Source organism: Somniosus microcephalus, chromosome 7, assembly GCF_052327205.1.
Source record: "Somniosus microcephalus isolate GS21.2 chromosome 7, FLI_Smic_1.0, whole genome shotgun sequence".
In the NCBI taxonomy this organism is placed as follows: domain Eukaryota; kingdom Metazoa; phylum Chordata; class Chondrichthyes; order Squaliformes; family Somniosidae; genus Somniosus; species Somniosus microcephalus.
In genome coordinates this window covers 231,084,135-231,107,874 of record NC_140993.1, presented here as the reverse complement: position 1 = coordinate 231,107,874, position 23,740 = coordinate 231,084,135, and positions in this window count along the sequence as shown.

The following is a 23,740-nucleotide window of genomic DNA, read 5'->3' as shown; positions in this document are numbered from 1 at the left end:
CATTCTGCTTTTCATTTATTTGGTGCTGAAGGCGGAGAGCTTTAGTGACTGACATCAATTGGTGGATGTGGAACCAGTGGATGAATGGTTACAGGACTGCTTGTGCGAGAGGGGAAGGTATCATCACGTTGGTCCAGTGTGAGTGACTAACAGAACCTTCAAGCTGTCAGGGAATCCCTGGCATCTCGAGCAGCAATGTGATTGGCTGGTCTTGCATTAGGCGCCTCATCTTCCTCTTCCCCATTGTAATCCTCATCAGATGAAGAGACCTGAGCGGCTTCTTGCTCCTGGATCTCTAGTCATCGTTGCTGCGATATGTTGTGCAGTACACAGCAGACCACGATTATCCTTGAGACCCTCGCTGGTCAGTACTGAAGGGAGCATCCAGATTTGTCTAGGCACCTGTAGCGCAACTTCAGCATGCCAATGGCTTGCTCAATGACACATCTGATTGTCATGTGGCTTGAGTTGTACCTCTCCTGGTGTTCATTGGTGGGGTTCTGCAGAGGTGTCATCAGCTAGGTTTGAAGGGGGTATCTTTTGTTGCCAAGCAACCAACCTTTAAAGTTCGTTCCAGGTTGGAACATGTTGTGAATGCTGGACTGTTGCAGTATGAAAGCTTCATGGCAGCTCCCAGGAAATCTTGCCACAAACCTGCAGAAACCATTTTTTGTGGTTGTACACCAACTGCACATTGATGGACTTAAATTTCTTGCGGTTGATGAATGCTCCTGGTTGGATAGGGGGTGCTCGGATTGGCACATGTGTGCAATCAATGGCACCCTGCACCTGTGGGAAGCAAGCCAGAGAAGCAAATCCAAGTGTACACTCATTCTGGCTATTGTCATCACAGGGAAAGTTTACTTACCTTCCAGCCCTGGCAAACATCACCTGCCTTATGCATTTATGTGCAGCTGGCTGTCATAGAGTCATAGGGGGAGAAATTGGTTGAGTAGCGCCACCTGTTAGCGCCTAAAGAGGCAGTCAGTGGCTGTAGCGCCACTGGCTGCGCCTCCCGCGATATTCAGCAGGGGCACTAATGGTGGCGTTAGCCATTTGTGCTGTGCTGCCACCAATGACATCATCGGTGTGCGCAGCGCCCTATTTGCACCCCGAACGCAATATTTGGCAGCGAACGCTGCTGTAGCACCGTTCGCTACCCGCGCCCGGTTCACGGGGCCTTGCTGCACTGGCAGAAGCGCAAGTTAAGGTGGAGGTGCGGGGCGGCCGCTTTTTTGGCGGCCGCCTGCTAGCACCTCCATCCCCGGCCTCCTGGTCCCCCCACCCCCGCGGCATTGCCGGCTGTTTTCCGAGAGCCCGGCACTTCTCCTTGGTGCCGGGCTCTTTTGCCGGCACTCGCGATCGGGTTTCATGCTGCTGCAGGCCCCTCCCCCTTAACAGTGGGAGGAAGGCCTGCAGTACCGCAGCGTACCGTGCCACAGCGTGTGGCACTGCGGCACGTTGTGCTGTGATATTCAGTTTCAGCGCCCTAAGAAGGACGCGGAGCGCCTTGAGCCTCGCCCCGTCTCCCTCTAGGGGCACTTCAACTGAATTTCTGACGATCGCTACAGCTTCGAACGCTGCACAAAAACCAGTGCCCAGGTGAATTTGGTGCCAGTTTGGCGCCTCAACCCAATTTCTAGGCCATAGAGTCATTACAGCACAGAAGGAGGCCATTCGGCCCATCGAAACTGTGCCAGCTCTCTATAGAGCAATCCAGTCAGTCCCATTCCCCTGCTCTATCCCCGTAGCCCTGCAAGTTTATTTCCCTCAAGTGCCTATCCAGTCTCCCCTTGAAAACATTTGAGTGCCTCCGTTTCCACCACTTCCGTTGGCAGCGAGTTCCAGGTCCTCACCACTCACTGCGTAAAAAAGTTTTTCCTCACGTTACCCCCATATCTCTTGCCCAAAACCTTAAATCTGTGTCTCCTAGTCCTTGTACCATCAACTAGTGGGAACAGCCTTTCCCTTTCTAGCCTATCCAAACCCGTCATAATCTTGTACACTTCATCAAATCACCCCTCAAACTCCTTTGCTCTAATGAAAACAAATCCAGCTTCTCCAACCTGTCCTTGTAACTAAGATCCCCCATCCCCGGAACCATTCTGGTAAATCTCCTCTACACCCTCTCGAGGGCCTTCACATCCTTCCTATAGTGTGGTGACCAAAACTGGACGCAATACTCCAGTTGTGGCCTAACCAGTGTTTTATAAAGGCTCAGCATAGCTTCTCTACTTTTGTACTCAATACCTCTACTAATGAAGCCCAAGATCCCATATGCTTTGCTAACCACTCTCTCAATATGTCCTGCCCCCTTCAGGGACCTATGCACATTAACTCCCAGGTCCCTCTGTCCCTGCACACTCTTTAAAACTGTGCCATTAAGTGTATATTGCCTCTCCCTGTTCCTTCTGCCAAAATGCATCACCTCATACTTCTCTATATTAAATTCCATCTGCCACTTGTCTGCCCATTCTGCTAGCCTTTCTATGTCCTGCTGCAGTCGATTGGTATCATCCTCACTGTTTGCCACCCCCAAGTTTGGTGTCATTGGCAAATTTAGAAATTCTACTCTGTATTCCAATATCCAGGTCATTTATATATATCAAAAAAAGCAGTGGCCCCAACATTGACCCCTGGGGAACACCACTGTCTACCATCCTCCAGTCTGAAAAACAGCCATTTACCACAACTTGCTGTTTTCTATCCTTAAGCCAATTCCTTATTCAAACTGCCACTGACCCACCTATTCCATGAGCCTCAATTTTGTTAACCAGCCTTCTATGTGGTACTTTGTCAAACACCTTCCGAAAATCCATGTAGACAACATCCATTGCATTCCCTTCATCAATCCTCCCTGTTACTTCGTCAAAAAATTCGATTTGATTAGTCAAACACGACCTGCCTTTTACAAATCCATGTTGGCTCTCCTTAATTAGCTTAAACCTCTTCAACTGCTAGTTAATTTTTTCCTTGATTATTGTTTCTAAAACTTTACCCACCACTGATGTTAAACTGACCGGCCTGTAGTTACTAGGATTGTCCTTACACCCTTTCTTGAACAATGGTGTCATATTTACCACTTGCCAATCCTCAGGCTGCAACACCTTCGCTATGTCTCCGGTAGCATCTTGGTAGGATCCGGAGACAAAGAAATTGAGGGTGGTGGTGACTTTCACAGCCACTGGTAATATGTGGCCACCAGGTCCAGCAGGCAGCAGGTCTTCCTGTAGAAGGCCGCAGAGGCCTGCGACCACCTGACGTGGCAATCCTAGCTTTTGGAAGCACTGCTTTTCGGGGCGATTAAGGAAGCTGAGTTTCTGCCTGTAGATCTTGTTAGGTGGGTAGGGCCTTCTGTGATCTCATGCTCTCTGTTGATCTCTTCTTTGTTGGTCACCTTCAGCTCCCTCCACATCATGCCCTTGCCGCTCTTGATCATTCTTCTCCTCTCCCTCAGTCCAATCGAGAGCAGCCATGGTGCCACTCATCCTCTGTCTGAATAACTCAAAACTCTTCAGATAAATCTCTCACACCAAGTACTCTCACCAAACCATAGCCCACAAGGAACTGAGGAAGGACCCTTGAGCACTGAACCTTTATTCACCTCGAGCCTCCTGACATTTAACCATCCCGATAAAGTAGTTTCACTAGTGACTTTCCCGACCCTTGGGAAACCCATGCAGCAGGAGTTAAATTGTTAATGATCCTCCTGCCTCTCCACAGTGGGGCACTCGGCCGCCCCGATATCTGTCTCTGTAAAAATGGCAGTGGGCGCCGCATACAGCAACAACAGCAACAACTTATATAGCACCTTTATCGTAGAGAAACGGCACAAGGTGCTTCACAGGAGCGGAACCAAACAAAATTTGACACGGAGCCACATAAAGAGATATTAGGACAGATGACCAAAAAGATGTAGGTTTTAAGGAGCATCTTAAAGGAGGAAAGAGAGGTAGAGAGGCGGAGAGGTTGAGGGAGGGAGTTCCAGAGCTTAGGGCCTCGGCAGCTGAAGGCACGGCCACCAATGGTGGAGCAATTAAAATGAGGGATGCTCAAGAGGGCAGAATTAGAGGAGTGCAGATATCTTGGAGAGTTGTAGGGCTGGACGAGATTACAGAGATAGGGAGGGGCGAGGCCATGGAGGGATTTAAAAACAAGGATGAGAATTTTAATATTGAGGCGTTGCTAAACCGGGAGTCAATGTAGGTCAGCGAGCACAAGGGAGATGGGTGAACGGGACTTGATGCGAGTTAGGACACAGGCGACAGAGTTTTGGATGAGCTCAAGTTTACGTAGTGTAGAATGTGGGAGGCCAGCCAGGAGTGCATTGGAATAGTTAGCTCTTGAGGTAACAAAGGGTTTCAGCAGCAGAGAGCCGAGGCACGGGCAGAGTCAGGCGATGTACTGGAGGACATCACCGTCCTTGGCCTCTTGCATTGTTCCACGGAAGCTCAACGTAAACTCGAGGAACAGCAGCTCATCTTCCAATTAGGCACTTTGCAGCCTTCCGGACTCAATATCGAGTTCAACAATTTCAGATCATAACCTCGGCCCCTATTACATTTTTACTTATTTTTTTTTCCACCCCTTTGTTTTGGATCTTCCCTTCCCCCCCTTTCCTTTTTTTTCTCTCTCCCACACGGCAGCTGTCTCCCATCCTGCCAGTACACTTCACACCTAATCTTGCCGTCTTTTGTCTCCACTGTCCTATTACCATCTTGTCTGGTTTTGAATACCTCTTAATGTCTCTTTTACTTCTTTTACTTCTGTTGTTCTACCGCAGCCCTGCCTTTGATCTATTTTATTTCCTTTCCAGTTTGAAAAAGGGTTAGACCCGAAACGTCACTCTAATTTCTCTCCACGGATGTTCCTGGCCTGCTGAGTTTTTCCAGCATTTTCTGTTGTTATTTTGATGTACTGGAGGTCTTAGTGATGACGTGGATATGTGGTCAGAACCTCATTCTCGGGGTCAAATACGACACCAAGGTTGCGAACAGTCTGGTTCAGCCTCAGATAGTTGCCAGGGAGGGGAATGGAGTCAGTGACTAGGGAATGGAGTTTGTTGGGGAGACCGAAGACAATCGCTTCGGTTATCCCAATATTTAGTTGGTGGAAATTTCTGCTCATCCAGTATTGGATGTCGGACAAGCAGTGTGACAATTTAGAGACTGTGGAGTGGTCGAGAGAAGTGGTGGTGAGAAAGAGCTGGGTGTTGTCAGCGTACATGTGGAAACTGACACTGTGTTTTTGGATGATGTCACGGAGGGGCAGCATGTAGATAAGAAATAGGAGGGGCCAAGGATTGACCCTTGGGGACCCCAGAGGTAATGATGCGGAAGCGGGAAGAGAAGCTGTTGCAGGTGATTCTCTGGCTATGACTGGATAGATAGGAATGGAACCAGTCGAGTGCAGACCCACCCAACTGGACGATGAAGGAGAAGCATTGGAGGAGGATGGCGTGGTCAACTGTGTCAAAGGCTGCAGACCAGTCGAGAAGGACGAGGAGGGATAGTTTACCTGTGTCACAGTCACAAAGGATGTCATTTGTGACTTTGATGAGAGCCGTTTCAGTGCTGTGGGAAGGGTGGAAAACTGATTGGAGGGATTCAAACATGGAACTGCGGGAAAGATTGGCACAGATTTGGGAGGCGACAACACGTTCAAGGACTTTGGAGAGGAAAGGGAAGCTGGAGATGGGGCGGTAGTTTGCAAGGACAAAGACATCAAGGGTTGGGTTTTTGAGGAGAGGAGTGGTGATGGCAGATTTGAAGGGTGGACTGGGGTTGGGTCACGTGATTTTGATGTTTTAACCCGGTCCCCTTTATGGCCCACCCTGGGAGGGTTAATATCGAGGCCATGATATCGGGCAGTTTGACATTTGCTGCTCTCCCCACCGGCCCAAACCCGTTCCAGTTAAATTTCCCCCCCCTTCACTACAAAATAATGAACATACTACACTTCCCCACATTAATAGGTCACTTGCTTGACTTAAACAAAATAAATTCTAACTAATCTCCTGCACTCTAACCATCTGAGCCTAGTAAAAGTTTTCACTCCCAGCTTTCTGCTTAAAAATCTACCATCAGTCTGTTCGCCCTCCTGCCATCTGGGAGACGCTACAGATGCATTCGCACCCGTATGACCAGATTTAGGAACAGCTTCTTTCCCAGGGCTGTCATCCTACTGAACTCCACAAATAAACTCTAAAGCCTGCACATCTGCCAATGCACTTTATTATGGTTATGTTAATGTTAATGTATTACAAGCCAAATGTATGTTGAATGTTTAAATATCTTAATCTAAATGTACACTCTCGGGAGCCGCAAGCCTACATTTCGTTGTACTGCACTTGTGCACTAACAATGACAATAAAAGTTGATTTGATTTGATTTGATTTGATGTCACTGCTTCTGTGTGAGTACAGCTTGTTTTACAAACCCAACATTTTCCTATTTTTTTCTGTGGAAATTAAATTGTCAAAATACGTGAAATGTTGTAGGAACCTGTGCTAATCAGAGGCCTTGATTTGAACACCTGCTGCCTGGTGGAAACCCTTGCCCTGGGCCTCCTGTCCCTATCCGATCGCAATCACCTCTGGACTCTCCCCTCACCACTTACGTGACTGCTGGAGTCCCTTCACACGGGTTCCCGGCAGCGGCCTCCTGCCGCCCAAACTCACTCCCGCCGCCAGTCAGGCAGTGATTCCTGATGGATTCGGGCAGGATTCCAAGGCTGAATAGTTAAATGAGGCTCGGGAGTCAAAATGTCCCTCGTCCTTGTACACCAGTCACTGAAAGCAAACATGCAGGTGCAGCAAGCAGTTAGGAAGGCAAATGGTATGTTGGCCTTCATTGCAAGAGGATTTGAGTACAGGAGCAAGGATGTCTTACTACAGTTGTACAGGGCCTTGGTGAGACCACACCTGGAGTACTGTGTGCAGTTTTGGTCTCCTTACCTAAGAAAGGATTTACTTGCCATAGAGGGAGTACAGCGAAGGTTCACCAGGCTGATTCTTGGGATGGCAGGACTGTCGTATGAGGAGAGATTGGGTCGACTAGGCCTGTATTCACTAGAGTTTAGAAGAATGAGAAGGGATGTCATTGAAATGTATAAAATTCTGACAGGGCTAGACAGACTGGATGCAGGGAGGATGTTTCCCCTGGCTGGGGGGGTCTAGAACGAGGGGTCACAGTCTCAGGATGCAGGGTAGGACATTTAGGACTGAGATGAGGAGAAATTTCTTCACTCAGAGGGTGGTGAATCCGTGGCATTCTCTACCACAGAAGGCTGTGGAGGCCAAGTCACTGAATATATTTAAGAAGGAGATAGATAGATTGCTAGACACAAAAGGCATCAAGGGGTATGGGGAGAGAGAGCGGGAATATGGTATTGAGATTGAGGATCAGCCATGATCATATTGAATGGCGGAGCAGGCTCGAAGGGCCGAATGGCCTACTCCTGCTCCTATTTTTCTATGTTTCTATGTTTCTATGCTTCGGCATGCAAGTGTGACATGCGCCCCCCACACGCACCGATGCCATTCTGACCTAAAGTTAAGACCAAAGTGTGTGATATACAGACCCCACCTGGAACTGGAACCATATTCAGTGGTTAAACCCCTGGAAACCTGTACCCCTCACATTAAACCCCCCCTGCAACTGTGCAGAGAGAGGGATAGGTAATGCCAGTGAGAGCACACTGTACCATCACTGGACTTCAGCTGTACAGAAAAAGTTACCAAGCCTCAAACCACTCCTGAAGAATTAGGATAGCCCTGGTAGGACATTAAATTGGTGCTGCCTGCTGATTTCCATGATTGCTGCGTGCAGCCATTGCTACCCGCACTGTTCATTGGCTGCATGCAATAGCAGGTAAGCCCAATATTGCGAGTGGATAGCGCCTCTTAAAGGCAGCCTGCACCTCTTAAAGGGGAGGTGCACTGTGTCAGCAGTGGCTCAATGGTAGCACCCACACTTCTGAGTCAGAACGTTGTGGGTTCATAGTCCCACTGCAGACAATTGAGCATAAAATCTAGGCCATCACTCCAGTGCAGTGCTGAGGGAGTGCTGCACTGTCGGAGGTGCCGTCTTTCGGATGAGACGTCAAACTGAGGTCCCATCTGCTCTCTCAGGTGCATGTAAAAGATGCCATGGCACTATTTCAAAAAAGAGCAGTTGAGTTACCCTTGGTGCCCTGGCTAATATTTATCCCTCAATCAACATCACTAAAACAGATTATCTGGTCACTATCGCATTGCTGTTTGTGGGATCTTGCTGAATGCTAATTGGCTGCCATGTTTCCTACATTACAACAGTGACTACATTTCATAAAGGTAATTCATTGGCTGTAGCGCATTTTTGGGATGTCCGTTGGTCATGAAAGGCGCTACGGAAATGCAAGCCTTTCTTTTTCTGGAAGCGGTGTCAGGAGGTAAATAGATTTTGAAGAATTTTGTCAAGGTGGCTCAACCTACGAGGGAGCGTGCACCAATGTTTCTGATGCTGCACTAGAGATCTTAGTGCAAGACATGGGGAGAAGGGGAGACATCCTGTATCCGCTGGCAGGGGGTGGGGGGTGGCGGGGGGCGGTTGCAGGAGTCCCTCGAGACAGATGCTCAGGAGGCAGTTTGAGGAAGTAATGGCAGAGGTCAATGCCAGGAGTCTTTTTCCAAGAAAGTGGCTGCAGTGCAAGAAGAAGTTTAATGATCTGACACGAGTTGTCAAGGTAAGTTAGTTCAATTTTCAAATGCCGTATCCTAACAACTGCACCACTAGCCTCATCCACTGCTCAATTCATTACACCCCCATCACACCCCTACCAACAATCTCCATCAATCAGTACACAACCCTACAATTCATATGCTTTACCTCACCCTCATACTCTGTTGCAAGCCTCACACCCACAGCTCACACACACTAGCAGCTATTCAATCATAACAGCCACATTACCCAAACATATTGCTGCAGGACACTCATGTCAAACACAAGCTGCTTCCATCAGGGGTCTAACTGCTGGCTTGAAAGCTCAGACTGCTGCCATTGTTGCTCTAGGTACCACTGTTGAAAGGGGCTTCTAGGGCATCACAGCAGTCCAGCAATCTGTTCTGCAACAGATCACCAGGAATGATGATGCCCTGCCCCTGGAGAGAGGCAGTGGCTCCGTGGAGCACGAACCTGCTGTCCTCTCTGAGGATGACCACTGTCACTCTGCCAGTGTCCTTGCTGTGGCCTGTCAGCCTGCCAGTGTCCTTGCTGCAGCCCAGGCCGAGATGGTGCAGTCTGAAGCCAGGCCTTCTAGGCCCAGAGCTGCTCGAGGTCACCCTCCAAGGCTATCTGCACGCTCCCCAATTAAAGGTCAGCAGCCTTCTACCAGCTATGCTGCAGCCATTGGGGAAGCACGTTGTAGGAGCAGTAGGAGAGGCAAAGGCACACAGGAGACAGGCATTAAGAGAAGGAACAAGGGTGATTAATTTATTTTTGTATGCATTATTTAATGAGTGAATTAAGAAATTTGGATTTGAATTTGCATTTGGTGGTGATTTTTATTTCTGTGGTGAACTGAAGGAGGAACCAATATGTGTTGTTGGAAAGAGGATGATGTGATGGTCAGTGATAGAGGAAAGGCAAGGAATGTGGGAATGTTGGTGAATGGGGAGGTGTCTCAGGTTATATGAAAAATCTGATCACGCAGAGCCCTGGTAGAAAGGAAATAACAACAGAAAACGCTGGGAAAACTCAACAGGAAAGACAACATCTGTAGAGAGAAACAGAGCCAACGTTTCAGGTCGAAACCCTTGTAAGGGTTGGGGGCTTCTTTAAACTGGTTTAAAGTAATTTTCCTGGTCTTGCAGCCTTTGCCTGCACTCAGACCAATTCCATTAAAACCAATTTACAAACAGCGGTTTCGAATCGCTACCCCACCTTTAGTTCTGAGTGGAGGAACTTATAATTAATGATATTAAAACGGACAAGTGGTTTGGGTGAGTGAAAAATCAAGTTATATTACGTAAATAAACTGCAATCAAAAGAATAAACCATGCCACACAAACACAGTAATTACAGTAAAACTATATAACAGGGGGTTGCAGACGGTGAAAATGAGGGATACAATGGCTACAATGTTATTTAAACAATCTTAGCAATTCCCTTAAATCACCACCCACTGCTCCTGCTAGGTTGCCTTGTTGAGGAGTCAGAACACCCTGCTCACCTGTGATCCAGCGAAGTAAGAGAGAGAGATAGCTTCTCAGCCGCTATCTTTATACCTGGTGAGGCCCCTGCCGTTCTGCCTTGCAAGGGCTGTGTGCAAAATTCCCCACCCAAAGGGTCCAATACACAAGAGAAAGCTGTGATTGGCTAACTCAAAGTGGTTAGACTGGGTTAATGTGTCTTCCGGAGCTCCCTGGGCTGAAACAAAAGAATGCAACAGCCCTATTGTCCAGTGCTGGGTGATTTAAAACCCATTCAATTGTTAAACGTTTCCCATTCAAGGTGCAAAAGTCTCTTCTGCAGTTTAGGTGTATCCACTCGATATACAAACAAATGCTAATAGCATTCAATTGCTTTGTAAACAAAGCATTGTCCTTTGTCTTCGGCCATGTGGCGACAGCCATTTTTATCCCTGGAAATTTAAAAGCACAACGCCCAGGGATTCTTTCATCAAAAAAAAATCTTCAGAACTGTAAATTATTGCGAGTTCTTACAGTCCGCCCTTGGATACTTCCAGCTTGCTTGTAGTATCCTCTTGAAGAAATGAGCAATAATTTCTGACCCCTCACAAACAACCATCCCCTGTATTTACCTAATAGCTATCTGCCACTGATCCCCGTCCTGTCTATTCCCCTTTAATTCAAGAAAAAAACCATGGTACGGTAGGCATCTTACAGATACTTCAGTTTTCAATAAGGGGTCTCATACCCCTACACGCTTGTAAAATTATACAGTGTAAACCAAATTTACAATCACTTTTTTTTACATCATAAGTTATTACAAAATGTTGCAATCTTAGTTACACAATGTAATCAAAATGATCCCAAGCACGGAGAGGGTCCTACGCCTCTGCTCAACTTGGAGTGTCACAAACTGGTCCCAAGCACGGAGAGGATCCTACGCCTCTGCTCAACTTGGGGCTGCAACACAAAATACAAAAAATCATTAAACAACATGCTTAAATGAACCCCGATCATCACGTGCCGATGATGGGTCGCAAAATTCGAGTGGGCATTGCTCCTCCCACTCGGGCAGTAAAAGTACCTTCCACCCCCCTTTGATCGTCTAAAACTTTAAAACAGGCAGAATGGATTTACCGACCAGCCTGCTCCACCAGCCCCGAACCGTTCCCATGTCCCTTTGTGGAGGCGGGGTACCCCTCACGTTTAAAATTACCTTGGCACAGACCGAGACCGGGGGGTATGGGATCTCATGACTCCCAGTCCCTCCCCCTCCCGTCTTCCCTCGACTGACTGCAGAAAATGATGGGTGCCTGTGTGGCAGCTCTCCCTGGCCCCACACTGATCCGGCCACCCACTCATCCTTCACAGCCACACTTATCCTCTTTGCCCGTGGGCCCCCAGGTGAGTTTCTCCCTCCCCCAACCGCACCCACGTGACTCTTGGGTCTCCCCCTCCTCTATACAATCATTCCCAGGCCATCACCACCCACCCCCGGGGAACGCGTCCCTATCACAAGGCGCCCGCGCTTCCCCATCGTGACTCCTCAACAGCGAGGTCTCCCGCACGTGAACTTTGGTCAGGGTAGTGCTGGGTTGGGGGCCGTGCCCCACCCAGCTGGAGCCATCTCCTCCCCGTAGGAGGAGTAGGCAAGTTCCTCCGGATCCTGTCTGGTTTTTCCCGAAGATCGCTGCAGGGTCTCCTGGATTCGTCCAGTGGCGAGGTGATCCCCAACATTCTGTATCCGTATCTTCATTCGATGCCCAGCTCGGGCTGGGCGAACATGGCTGCTTCATTTTCCAAACTCCTGCAAAACTTAAAAGGGACATGCAGCCAGGTCTCACTGACCTGCTGCCTTAGGTGGAGACATGGTCGGGTCCCTCGACCTCAGACCAAAACACAAACATTTGGCACACATGTAAACTTAAACTCTTTAAACTTAACTTAAAAACTAGTTAAATCAACAAAACTTAAAATACACCTTAAAAGCACACTATATACACACACATAGCTATAATACAAATGCCGCCCGTCTCCAGACGGCCAGGCTAATCTCTGGCACTGTCACAGATTGCTGCTGGCTGCAGCGAAGCTGGACTGCCTCCTGTCTCTGGTCCCTCGCAGCTTATGGCTGTTGAGTGGGGGCCTCTGTTCTCTGGCTTCTCCCTGGCTCGAGAGACCGCCCTACTCCACTGTAAAGTGGGTGACCATGCTTTCTTAGGCTGGGCACCCGCTGAGACCTTCTGAGGGGTGTCTCTCTGGGGGAAACTTTGGCTGGCGGACCCTGAGCTTGGGTCACAGCCCCAGCTGGCTGGGAACCTTCTCCCCCATGTCCAAATAGCCCGCACTGTATAATGTACCTGGCAGCCTGCCAGTGCAAATCTCTGTCTGGGTTTGTCTGCTCTTCCCTGTCTACTCCTGTGCTGGGGGCAGATATACTCTCACCGCCCGCTGCTGGTGGCTGGAAATTTTCCTCCCCATGTTTTAAACCTGGTGTCAGCTCCCTCCCTCTGTCTCCTGCAAGAGGGATTGCTATCCCTGCCCCCGCAGGGTCCCACATCATGGGGGGAACCATTCTAGAGGCTGGCTGGGAAGCTGGTCCCTTTAAACAGGCCACAGTGCCTGTCTTTACAGGCGGTGAACTTGAACTTGCATGGACAGCAAACTCATGTTCCCTCACCCAGGTGGCTTTAACTGGGGAATTTTGGACCTGCCTTTTTTCTGGGGCCAAAACTATCCCCTGTGTGCCTCCCTTGTCCTGGATTTCTGCTACTGGACCTGCTCTACAGGGGTCCCAGAACCCTCCTTCCCTGTTCCCCTGCTTAAACAGCTTACTCTGAACATGGATGGCTCCTGCCCCTACACAAGCCACAGTGCTTGCCTGTGAACTCGAACTTGCTGTGGGCTGAGGATACCTATTCTCAGGCTCACTCCTCACGGGCAGACCGTACCTCCGTTGTTGGAGGGGGTACACTGATCCTGGTCCCCGCCTGCCTAGCGGGACCTGCTGGTGTTCTCCTACCACCCCATTGTCCACCCCTCCTCGCTGCCAGAGCTCCTCAAGACTCGGAGCTGTGGGCTGCGGTCTTGGCGTCTCTAATTCCCAATCCAGCACCGTTCTGGGTGCTGCCTGTGGGATGGTTCTACTTGGGCTGCCAGTAAAGTCCAGCTGACCTGCCTTTGGGCTGATCAGACAAATCATCCCCTTTGATGCATTTAAAGCCATGTTAAGGCTTTCTATCTCTGCCCTACAGGGGCCATGATCTGCTTCCTCAAACCTTTGGGCGCAGGCCAGCTTATAAGCTGCCTTTGCTCCCCTAAACCTTTCCTCCTGCTCTCTCTTCACACCCTTCCTAACCCAGCCACCTATACCCCGATAGGTCAGCCTACACACTGCTGCTAACATCCGCAGGGCTACCCACATACTGAAAACGAGAGAAACAAGAGCTGGTACTTTCTCCAGATCCAGACCACTTATTAAATCAAAAACTGCCTCCACTCCTGTCTGGCTCGCCATTGTAAGGGTTGGGGGCTTCTTTAAACTGGTTTAAAGTAATTTTCCTGGTCTTGCAGCCTTTGCCTGCACTCAGACCAATTCCAATAAAACCAATTTACAAACAGCGGTTTCGAATCGCTACCCCTCCTTTAGTTCTGAGTGGAGGAACTTATAATTAATGATATTAAAACGGACAAGTGGTTTGGGTGAGAGAAAAATCAAGTTTGGTGACAGCCATTTTTATCCCTGGAAATTTAAAAGCACAACGCCCAGGGATTCTTTCATCAAAAAAAAAAATCTTCAGACCTGTAAATTATTGCGAATTCTTACACCCTTCTTCAGAACTGAGAAAAAAAGGCAAGAAATGAAACAGATTAAAAGGCAGTTTGGGGGCTGGGAAATGGGGGAGGGGATGAAAGAAGAGACATTGGCCCAGAAATTCGGGTCGGGGGCTTCCCGCGGGTGCAAACCCCCGACCTGCACTTACCTTGCGCGCCGGCCATTGAGCTGTGGGCCCCCGTGGAATTCCGATCCGGGGCCTGCTCCAGCTGCCGGCACACAGTGTTTGCGTATCCCAGGGGCGCAGTTAGTTCGATGCATCCCCTGGGATCACGTGGGCCATGGGGAGCCAATCGGAGCAGGGAATGCTCAATCCATAAGATTGACAGGAAGTGCTGTCAAAAGTTATAAATACTACGGCCCCCAAAACAGCACTAAATCTTCAAATAAATTTTTAAAAACCACATTTTTAAAATAAACTATAAATTACATGAAATAACTATTTTAAACAATAATTTACATTTTTGAAAACAATAATTTTATTTTCTAACGGGGCTAAAAATAAACTTACCTTGCTTTAAAGTATTTAAAAATAATAAACCTGTGGAAAAAATGTTTTAATTTTAATTAATTCACCACTTACCTTACATGTCTAACTTCTGGAGACTTACCCTCTCGGGAAAACCTGCAAAAAAAACCTAAGTTCGATGCGCACGCGCAGCCTTTCCTGCGCACGCGTTCGACCACAGTGCATGCAGGAAACCGGCACTTTCATTGGGCTTACGGGTGAGTACCCCATGCGTACTCACCCATGGAGACCCGAATTTCTGGGCCATTAAGAGATATATTCAAGGGGAGACGAGATGGTAATAGGACAGGTAAAGAGTCAAAGGTTAGCTCTAGATGAAGTGTGAAATGCGCTGGCAGAGTGAAAGACAGCTGTCATGTGGGAAAGAGAAAAAAAAGGAAAAAGCACAAACCAAAAGTGTGGATAAAAAATATAAAAATATATTAGGGGTCGAGGTTATGATCTGAAATTGTTGAACTTGATATTGAGTCCGGAAGGCTGTAAAGTGCCTAATCGGAAGATGAGGTGCTGTTCCTCGAGCTTACGCTGAGCTTCCGTGGAACAATGCAAGACTCCGCAGATGGTGAGGTCTGAGTGGAAATGGAATGGTGAATTGAAATGACAGGCGACTGGAAGCTCGGGGTCACTCTTACGGACTGAACGGAGGTGTTCCGCAAAGCAGTCACCCAATCTGCGTTTGTCGCCCCAATGTAGAGGAGACCACATTGTGAGCAGCGAATACAGTATATTAGATTGCAAGAAGTACAAGTAAATTGCTGTTTCACCTGGAAGGGGTGTTTGGGGCCCTGGACAGTGGGAAGGGGGGAGGTATATGGGCAGGTGTTGCATCTCCTGCGCTTGCACGGGAAGGTGCCGGGCAAAGGGGAAGGGGTGCTGGGGGTGATAGAGGGGTAGACTAGGGCATCTCGGAGGGAGCGGTCTCTACGGAATGCTGAAAGGGGAGGGGAGGGGAAGATGCGTTTGGTGGTGGGATCACATTGGAGGTGGCGGAAATGGCGAAGGATGATCCATTGAATGTGGAGGCTGGTGGGGTGAAAGGTGAGGATAAGGGGAATCCTATCGTGGTTCCGGGAGGGAGGGGCGGGGTGAAGGCAGAAGTGCGGGAGATAGGGCCTGGTAGAAAAGGCCTGTCTACATTGTAGCCTCCCCTTCTCTTCCTCTTCCTCCACTTCCGCTTGCACTTCCTCCTTCGCCTCCACTTCCTCCTCCCCCTCCTCCTGCTCCTCCCTCTTCTAGCAGCTTTTAAAAACATTTGTTTATGGGATGTGGGCATTGCTGGCAAGGGCAGCATTTATTGCCCATCCTTAATTGCCCTTGAGAAGGTGATGGTAAGCCGCCTTCTTGAACCGCTGCAGTCCGTGTGGTGAAGGTACACCCACAGTGTTGTTAGGGAGGGAGTTCCAGGATTTTGACCCAGCGACAATGAAGGATCGGCAATATATTTCTAAGTCATGATGGTGTGTGACTTGGAGGGGAACTTGGAGGTGGTGGTGTTCCCATGCGCCTGCTGCCCTTGTCCTTCTAGGTGGAAGAGGTCGTGGGTTTCGAAGTTGCTGCCGAAGGAGCCAGGGCAAGTTGCTGCAGTGCATCTTGTAGATGGCACACACTGCAGCCACAATACGCTGGTGGTGGAGGGAGTGAATGTTTAAAGTGGTGGATGGGGTGCCAATCAAGCAGGCTGTTTTGTCCTGGATGGTGTCGAGCTCCTTGAGTGTTGTTGGAGCTGTGCTCATCCAGGCAAGTGGAGAGTATTCCATCACTCTCCTTACTTGTGCCTTGTAGATGGTGGAAAGGCTTTGGGGAGTCAGGAGGTGAGACACTCGCCGCAGAATACCTAGCCTCTGACCTGCTCTTGTTGCCACAGTATTTATGTGGCTGGTCCAGTTAAGGTTCTGGTCAATGGTGACCCCCAGGATGTTGATGGTGGGAGATTCGGCAATGGTAATGCCATTGAATGTCAAGGGGTGGTGGTTAGACTCTTGCTTGTTGGAGATAGTCATTGCCTGGCACTTCTGTGATGCGAATGTTACTTATCACTTATCAGCCCAAGCCTGAACATCGTCCAGGTCTTGTTGCATGCGGGAATGGACTGCTTCATTATCTGAGGAGTTGTGAATGGCACTGAACACTGTGCAGTCATCAGCGAACATCCCCATTTCTGACCTTATATTGGAGGGAGGGTCATTGATGAAGCAGCTGAAGATGGTTGGGCCTAGGACACTGTCCTGAGGAACTCCTGCAGCGATGTCCTGGGGCTGTGATGATTGACCTTTAACCACCACAACCATCTTCCTTTGTGCTGGATATGACTCTAGCCAGTGGAGAGTTTCCCCCTTGATTCCCATTGACTTCAGCTTTACTAGGGCTCCTTGATCAAATGCTGCCTTGATGTCAATGGCAATCACTCTCACCTCACCTCTGGAATTCAGCTCCTTTGTCCATGTTTGGACCTAATGAGGTCGGGAGCCGAATGGTCTTGGCAGAATCCAAACTGGGCATCAGTGAGCAGGTTATTGGTAGGTGCCGCTTGATAGCACTGTCGATGACACGTTCCATCACTTTGCTGATGATTATCCACTCCCTGTAGAGAACTTACTTAAACTTTCAGTTTAGGAATCCTCCTACATACAAATGCATCAGCAGCCAGAAGAAATAATCCTGCAACTAACCTGTAAGCACATCATGATCCCTTTGAATAGTGCTGGTGAGGAGATCCTTCATGTCATTTAACATCGTGTTCGGCTGTACGAGGTTAATACAGGGTGTTGGCTGGAGTATGGAGTTGTAAAATGGCTGCGGTGGTATCAAATCAGCGTTGCACACTGATTTACATCATTATCAGCTTGCTCTGCATGCTTCTGGCAGTTGTTAGCGCATGTGCGCAAACCCCTCTACCAAGATGGCGTCCTGCGCATTTCCCATCGGAAGTGTGCACGCACATCTCAGGCCCCATTTTTGAGTCTTAGTTGGCCACGTCTTGCTTAAAAAATGGGTGCTACATGGGCTAATTTAACCCCGCACCGTCTTAAATTGCAGTATAAATATGCATCTTTAGACCCTCAACGTACCTTCCTGAGAATACAGTGTGAAATTCAGGGTGGAATTTTAACCCCTGCCTGATAGGTGGGAGCAGGCCGGGTGAATAGGTTAAAATATCAGGAATGTAAAACCTCACCGCAACCCATCTTCAACCTGCCCACTTCCAGTTTTAACGGAGGCGGGTGTGGGTGTGGCTTAGTAACCTGATCTCAGCTATCATTATAATATGCAAATGAGGGTACCATCCTCACAATTTAACTGGAATTTGAAATTAATGACTCAAGCACGACTTGGGAAATTTGGCAGTAAAACAGAGGTGAGATCAAGTGGCACTTCATGGGGTTAATTAAAGGTCACGTGTCCCGATATGAATAAATTCTCACTGCTTACAGCTGCTTTCTCAGTTCTCTCTGCTAAACAGTTTGCTGAGAGTTCTTGTGGTCACCGACGTATTGGCAGCATTTGGAGGTGTATACACACACAACATCAAGATGGGCGGTGCCATGGCTCCTTTGGATGAGGAACGCGATCAGCATCAGCAGCAACAACTATATGCTGTGGAGGGAGTGGCCGGTGGACAACAGAGCAGAGAGTAACAGAGGGGTCGAGCTCACAGGATGCACTACCTATGTAACAGGGTGGACAGACATAGGCTCAGCTTCCTTGACCTCTAAAGAGCAGTGCTTCCAGAGACTCAGATTGACACGTCAGGTGGGCACAGACATCTGCATCACCCTACTAGAATAAGAGCTGCTCCCTGCTGGACCTCGTGGCCATGCATTGCCCGTCGCTATGACAGTGACCACTTGCCTCAATTTCTTTGTCTCTACTTCTTCCAGAGCACCACCAGAGACCTTCTCCAGGATCTCCCAGCTGGCTGCACATAAATGCATAAGGCAGGTGATGGATGGGTTGTTTGCCAGGGTGTCAACTTATGTCAACTTCCATTGTGACGACAATAGCCAGAATGAGCAGGCACTCGGATTTGAATCTGTAGCTGGCTTCCCACAGGTACAAGTTGCGATTGATTGCACACACATAGCAATCTGAGCACCACCACAAAAACCAGTAGTATTCATCAACCGTAAGGGATTTCATTCCATTAATGTGCAGCTGGTGTGCAACCACAAGAAAAGGATTATGCAGGTGTGCGCCAGGTTCCTTGGGAACTGACATGCTCCTTTCACCTTGCGGCAGTCCTACGTCTCTGATGTCTTCATACCTGCAACCAAACTGAACGGGTGGCTCTTAGCAGACAAAGGAACCCCTCTTCAGACTTGGCTCATGAAACCTGTGGGGTACCACACCAATGAAGTCCAATAGCAATACAACCGACAGCCTCATGAACAGATGTGTCATTGAACAAGCCAACAGCATGCTGAAGATGCGCTTCAGGTACCTGGACAGATCTGGATGCGCCCTTCAGTACTCACCAGCGAGGGTCTCTGGAATGATCATGGTGTACTGCATTGTGCACAACATTGCATAGCAGCGAGGTTTAACAGTGGAGGCCGAAGAAGGCGCTCATCATCCAATAATATTTCCAATGAAGAAGAGGAGATGGAGGGGGAGGAAGAGAAGGACAAGGAGGAAGATAAATATTGGGCACCCAATGCCAGACCAGCTGCTCACATTACAGCTTGGGATTCCATGGATGCCTTAATAGCTCAAAGGTTCATTTAGTTACACACAGGACCAAAGTAACTATTATAGCCACCTTCCCCCGCCTCACACAAAGCAGTCCTCTAACCAACCTTCCACATATTGCACTTCCCCCAACTGGTCCCATCCATTCATGCCTTCATATTCACCACCCGCCAAGTGAAAAGGCGCATTCCCACTCAGCACGCAAGAATGGGCAACACGGGGAAATGGTGCAAATGAATACATTTTATGTGCCGTGATAACAAAAGGAAATTTAATAAAACAACATTTTCTCAAACACACATGTGCAGATCCTTGGTGAATTACAATTGTTTTCTCTTAGTCTTCAGCAGAGGAAGAGGCAGGCTGCTCAGATCCCTGCTCTGACTCCTGAGGTGCTCTTGGCCTATGACCTGTGGAGCCCATGAGGGCCCTGCCAAAGAGAGTTTCACCTGCACCTGTGCAGTGGTAGACTCAGCCATCAGGAAAGGAGGCTGCACGTGGGTTACTGAATGAGACATGGGTTCTCTGTGAGTGGAGTTCCCACCTCCATGTCCCCATTCACCATCAGCCCTCTCCTGGGCCAGTGGCACATCATTCCTACCACTCTGCTGCAGACCTGCTTGGTGCAGATCCATGACACGTTGTAAGGCCACGGATAAGGTATCTGTCATCCTGTTTAAGGCAGCAGACATGCTGGCTTTCAAAGTCTGCATGCCCATGATCATGACCTGCATGGACTCATTTGATAGCCTTGCTTGAAGTTCCACGGAGATGGCCACTCTCCCCATGGCAGGCATTCTTGCAACCTTGCGCCACCAATCCATTATTGTTTGAGCTGGACTCCTCCATCCTCTCTGCTATTGTGGAGACTGTGCGTGGCACATCTGCCAGTACCTCGGTTCAGCATCTGTGTCCAGGTGAGTAGAGCTTGGAGAGGATTGGGCCCCCAACACGGACTCTCCACAGCTGTCCTTGCCAATAGTGTCTGCTTGTGCTCACTTGTGAGGTATAAATCACCAGCTGAAAACCCAATTAGCTTTCTAACTGGACTCACCAAGTGTCTGTGCTGGTTCATGCTAGTACATTCTGTGATGTTGCACCCTCAGAAGGAATGAGGTCCTCTGAGGAAGCATCCTCAGATAAGGCGACAGACTGCTGTGACTGCTGCTCTGCGCATGAAGGCCTTGGAGGACAGAAGAAAGGGAGATGAATTAGTACTGGCAATGTTGCCAATCAGAATAATCAGGCTTATCATATTTCATTCATTGCTGAAACAAAGTCAACATGATTAGGTTGTGTATAAGATGTGTGTCAGATATATTTTTAATTCTGTCATCAGACATCTGCGAATTCCCAGTCTCTCGATCTCCGATGGTCAGGGACCCAGAATGCCACTGATCTCCATTGCCTATACCTCTGTATTTGTCAGCTGCACAACCTGTGGTGGCCCATCTCCAGTCTTCTCCCTCTCCATTGTGTTTTGTGCTATTTTCTCCTGCAATGGGGGAAAGAACAGACCTATAAGTGACTGTAAGGCACGTGTTCACTCGATGGATGCAGTGCATTTGGCGAGGGCGACTTTCAGGCAGGTGCATCACATTGCATAAGGATTGGGGTGAGTGGTAGTGGTAGATGAATAAATGGGGAGGTGAGGAAGTGCATAGAAAGTGAACGACAGGTGCTCTTGAAACTTAAGTGGGTGTGGGGCGTGATGTCATGGAGTACGCTTGACATGACAGAGTGAGAGGGGGGTGTTATATACCACAGGATGTAGGTGAATCAGCAGCTGTACTAACCTTTCCTGACTTGGTTAGGTTATTAATGTGTATCCAGGAATGAGACACAATGTTCCTGCTGCACACCTCCTCAGCAACCTTCAACTGCACCTCCTTAATGAGAGCAGTAGGTTTCTTCCTCCCATTGGTGGGGAAGAGTATCTCTCTCCTACTCCTCAGTGCACCAACGGTGCATCAAGTGATGCATTGTTAAATAGAGGTACGACAGCACTCGCCCTGGTGTACTCTACAGCGGAGTACTGCTCGCCGGCATGTCTGTCAAGTCCGCATGTCAAATCCGTTGATGTCCAGCTGAATTCTATTATGAGAATTATCACCGGGACGCTTTTATCGACACCAACACCTTGGCTGCCCACCACACCTACGCCGCAAATATGCAGTCTTCAGAGAATACAACCGCTACACCAGCAAAGACATGCTGATCCAGGCTGACTTGAACAACCTACCTCCAACCCGTCTCAAATCTAGAAGGCCATTTTTGACCGTCGCCGTAGCCCTTCAGCGATCTTCCCTCTGCCTTGATGACCGATGATGAAATGCTTGGAAGAACTGCGACATACGGAATGGATTCCATATAAAGGACCCCACAGTACAACCTGAAGGGTCAAACCTTCCTCGCAAACAGTGGACAACCATCAACCACCTCGGAATCGGCCAAGGTAGATGCTGCCAACTTCTCCATAGATGGAAGATTTAAAGCATCCCCATCATGCGACTGTGGAGCTTCTAATCAGACCCTGGAGCACATCATTGAGCACTGCCCTCAGAGGAAATTCGCAGGCAGCCTACAAGGTATCCACACTGTTACACCGGAAGCTTTGGCCTGGATATCTGACTTAGATATTGACATTTGAATTGCTTTGCTACTACCATACGAAAGAAGAAGAAGACGACAATCGTAGCAACAGCCAAAAAAGTCATTGTTAAATAGAGGTGCAACCCTTGACCTTCCTGAATCCATCATGAAACCTTTCCCTCTCTTTGTAGACACTCCTAACTCTTCCAAATGTCATCTTTGGATTGGCTCTTTATATACTCGAGTTCAGCTCGCGTCATGCCGGTGCACACCACGCCCACTGCCATGCATTGGAGACGTGAAACCTGGAAGTTAAATTATAATTAGGTCACCATGTTGAAATCAGTCATTCCAACAAGCCAAAACTCACTCCCGCTATCGCCCTCAATGCAAACTTTTCTCTTTTTACTAAAATGACACCTTGGCCGTTAATTGGTAAATGATTGCCAATTTCCTTCTTTCGGCTTGTAATTAATTTGTTTGTAATGTTTAATTTCTTGAAGCAAAATGCAGGAGGGGAAAAGAAGGAATGCATTGTCGTGAGAACACTCCATGGGAGAAATTTTCATCTTCACCCTATGGGCAGTCACCTGGTGGAGCAGATCCCCTGCCCATTATAGAACCTGTCATTGAAAATCAGTTGGGTTCTATATTGGCCAGAGATCCCCTCCACCAGATCACCACCCAAGCAGTGAAGCTGAAAATTTACCCCTGGATCTTTTTCTCAGTTGTAACCATGCTAACTCAGTGACAATAAAATAATTATTTTCTGCTGAATTACTGAAAAATTGACTATTTATCTAATTCAGTTACAGAATGTTACATTTAATTGCAGCCTTAAGTTCTATATTCCAGGTTGTCAATTAAGTGAGTTGTAATGGTATCATTAAACAGCAGAGAAGCTTACAGCAATGATAATGGAGTGCATTTTGCTTTTGGGAAACTTCTGAGATCACTTAACTAATTAGGTGATTTTTCTACATCAGTATCAGCGTCAGCTGTGGCTCAGTGGGTAGCACTCTCTAGGTGGGAGGGGCTAGGAGTGAGCAGGTGTTACTGGTTGCCTGATTTCTGCAGGGAGTTGGAGTGAGTTGTGTTAAGTCTGTGTGTTCTAGTTATTGTTAATAAGAATCACTGCACACAAACCACAAGAGTAAATTCAACAGGTCTTTACTAGTCGGAGGTCAGGCTGAACTGCCCAATAAATCATTACACAGCACTTATATACCGGTGTGGTCACCACCGGTATTACAGTATACAGCAGCCAAGATAAAGTAGTGCATCTCTTAAAATAGTTCTCTTAAAGGTGGAACGGTTACATACACCACAATCCTCCCTTTTTAGCTTAACAGTATATATTCCCCATTAAACATAACATAATAACATATATACACAACTTCATGTAAAAACAGTTCACAGATTCAGTCTCTGAGGAGGCCTCCTGATCCGAGACGGATAACGCCTTTCAGGGATCTCTGGTTCTCGTTGCTGGGGTGACTCATCTAGTTGATCCCCTATGGATAGGACATCATCATCAGGTACATTCACTTCTGAGGTAGATGCTTCAGGTTCACTAACTTCCTCCACGGTTGTCTCTGTCGTAACCATGGGCTCGACCCTTGTTCTCGATCCCACCAGTTGGTCAGCATGACGTCGCATTACATTTTCACCAACATCTACCGTGTACATCAGGGGTCCTTGTCTGGCCCGAATTGTTCCAGATTGCCATTTCTCGTTTTTATAGTCCCTGACTAACACCGGTTGTCCTATTTCAAAACTCCGAGTGGGCTTGTTATTGATATGCTGGAACTGTTTGTTTTCGACTTCCCTCCGCACAGTTGGTTTTAACAAGTCCAGCCTGGACCGCAACCTCCTTTTATAGAACATCATGGCAGGACTTTGGTTTGTTGTTGCATGGGTGGCGTTTTGA